At 35.4% G+C, this 2605-nt stretch overlaps 1 long non-coding RNA gene across 1 annotated transcript in view; it reads right to left on the bottom strand.

Moving 5' to 3' along the window:
* Positions 1 to 385: 385 nt before the first annotated feature.
* LOC107573620 (uncharacterized) overlaps positions 386 to 2605 on the bottom strand; it is a 2566-nt gene continuing 346 nt past the window's right edge. Inside the window, exons 2-3 of the long non-coding RNA XR_001607541.1 lie at positions 504 to 551; positions 386 to 429 (exon numbers count right to left, since the gene is read on the bottom strand). This is a non-coding gene — a long non-coding RNA (uncharacterized lncRNA). The remainder of the gene's footprint in view (positions 430 to 503; positions 552 to 2605) is intronic.

Below are 2605 nucleotides of genomic sequence, written 5' to 3'. Positions count from 1 at the left end.
AAGCAGCAAACAATTAACTTTTGCAATTATGATATTAATGATTTTCACTCTTGAAAATAATAATTAAATTTTAATCCCATTTTTTTCTATGGCATTCAGTTAAAAAAGTCTCCATGAATTAAAAATGAAATATGAACGGTGTCTGGACTCTTCCACATTTCTGATGGGATTTTGCAGGTCCGTTTCATTGTTCTCCTGAGCGTACTGAAAAACAGCAACATTTAAGAAAAAGTAAATCCATAATTAAAATGTGGCTAAATGAATCTGAAAGCTGAAAGATGGCAATGCCAGTGTTTTAGATCCCAGAAGAAAAAACTAGCTGATACTGTAAATACGTTGAATTGGATAGCTAGCATTAGTTTATTTATAGCTAAACATGATTTGCCTTTCCATCAACATGACTCCACATCCAATCTGTTGGGGGACATCCTAAACAAAGAAAAGAAAAACATGTAAGTAATTAAGTGCAACGGATTGACATATGCCCTAAATATAAAACTAACCTTGTTTTTCAGTAGCATCCATGGGCCAGGTGCAATTTTAGCGGTTATCTTATTGAAACAAAAATACACAAATAACAACACATTTTATTTACATACAAAATTCATATGAATGAGTATGAAGAGAAAGAAAATCTGCAGCAACAAGAGTAGCCCAGTAAGGGTTTTTCAGAGAATAAAACAATAACAGAGTCAACACACTGAGTCAATAACAAACTTACAGTGATCTAGAATAGCGCAGCATAAACCAACAGACAATAAATGCAACAGAATTAGAACAAAGCATTAAATATATCAAAAAGTAGTCAATGCAAAACAAAGTGGCTTCATCGGAAAGTTCCTGTACAGCATGCATATATACACCCATTAATACAGGTAATGAGTGGAGGACAGAGGAGCCTCTTAAAGAAGAAGTTACAGGTCTGTGAGGGCCAGAAATCTTGCTTGTTTGTAGGTGACCAAATACTTATTTTACCGAGGACTTTACCAATTAATTCTTTAAAAATCCTACAATGTGATTTTCTGGATTTTTTTTTCTCATTTTGTCTCTCATAGTTGAGGTATACCTATGATGAAAATTACAGGCCTCTCTCATCTTTTTAAGTGGGAGAACTTGCACAATTGGTGGCTGACTAAATACTTTTTTGCCCCACTGTATATATACAGTGTTGGGAAAGTTACTTCCAAAATGTAATACCTTATATATTACTAGTTACTGTCTTTTGAAAGTAACTAGTTACATTACAATATTACTGTCTCTGAATTGTAATGCGTTACACTACTTTTGAGTTACTTTTGAGTTACTCTCACCAAAATATCCACAGAAGCAGGGGCGTAGATTACGCGGGGGACGCAAGTGTGTTCGCATAGAGATTTTCAAGAGCAGGTGTGAATAAATATAGATTTAAATTTAAAGAGACAGGATAAAATGTAGTTTATTGCTGCTCATTCTACACCCAGTGGAGGGTAATGTGGTAGGTCTATATAGCATACAATTATAAAATCATATTTAGATGCCGGTATGTAGGTCTACATTAATGTTACGTTGTAGTTTAGGTTAAACACATAAGCAGAAACCACATTATTACATTCATAAATAACACCGGTAAATAAAGCAAAATGTTATAATGTACAAACAATAAACACAATACCTAGCCTATAGGCAAATTTGAACGGTTTCAGAAGAAAACAAGAATGAAAAATATAAGTTGCTAAACAAGCCAAAACTAATTAGGCTAATCAGTGGCGGCGCTAGGGCGGGGCCCATCAGAAACTTGCTTAGCCCCGGCACAGCCCCCCCAATGATTTCCTAATGATGTTCCCTTACTTTTGGTGTCACTTTCATTAACATAAAAAAAAATAAACATTAAAAAAAATGGCTAATATGTGGCCTATAAACGGTTGATATTATGGGGGCGGGGTCAAGCAACACAAGCAAGCAAACTGTGCGCAAGAGTTACGCCGGTGAACGTCAGTAAACTCACAATAGAGACTAAAAACTGACGGAGCTTTCTAACGCTGCATTAACGGCGCATATTCTCTGAGACAACAAGAGACAAAATTACTTCAACATATGCTGATGATGGTATATATCTGTCTTAAATTATTCCCTTAATATTTCTCTTGTGGCCCCTATAGTGAAAAACATGAGAAGAAACGTATTTTGCGTTAAACAGGTTGTTTTTGAAAATCTGTGCACGAAATAAAGCTGCTCTTAAATTTTCATCGATGACTGCAGTGTTAATAATTTTAATTATAGGCCTATTATTCAATTGTATAAATTAATAGACCTGTTTAAAATAAACTTTAAAAAAAACTCAATGAGGAGTAGCCTAAACTAATAGGCTAAATTTTAATTATCCTCACAGCGCGCCATACAGCGGAGAACGGCATAGTCATATAGACTATGATTGAACAAAATCAGATTTTGTTATTTTTAGTTAAACTTAATTGTTGTTGCTTGTCTGCGCTCGTCCGCCGCTTTTTCCTCTTCTCTGACCCCGCAGCTCTCTCTGATAACTCAGTGTTAGTGGCACCAGTCCAGGTGTTTCCAGGTGTTACTCGTGCTATTTCTCCATGTTGAGAGTTTGGTGTCGCACATATTG

Source organism: Sinocyclocheilus grahami, unplaced genomic scaffold, assembly GCF_001515645.1.
Source record: "Sinocyclocheilus grahami isolate Dianchi unplaced genomic scaffold, SAMN03320097.WGS_v1.1 scaffold1984.1, whole genome shotgun sequence".
NCBI lineage: Eukaryota > Metazoa > Chordata > Actinopteri > Cypriniformes > Cyprinidae > Sinocyclocheilus > Sinocyclocheilus grahami.
The sequence above is the reverse complement of the archived record's forward strand: the minus strand, read 5'-3'. Positions and strand labels throughout refer to the sequence as shown.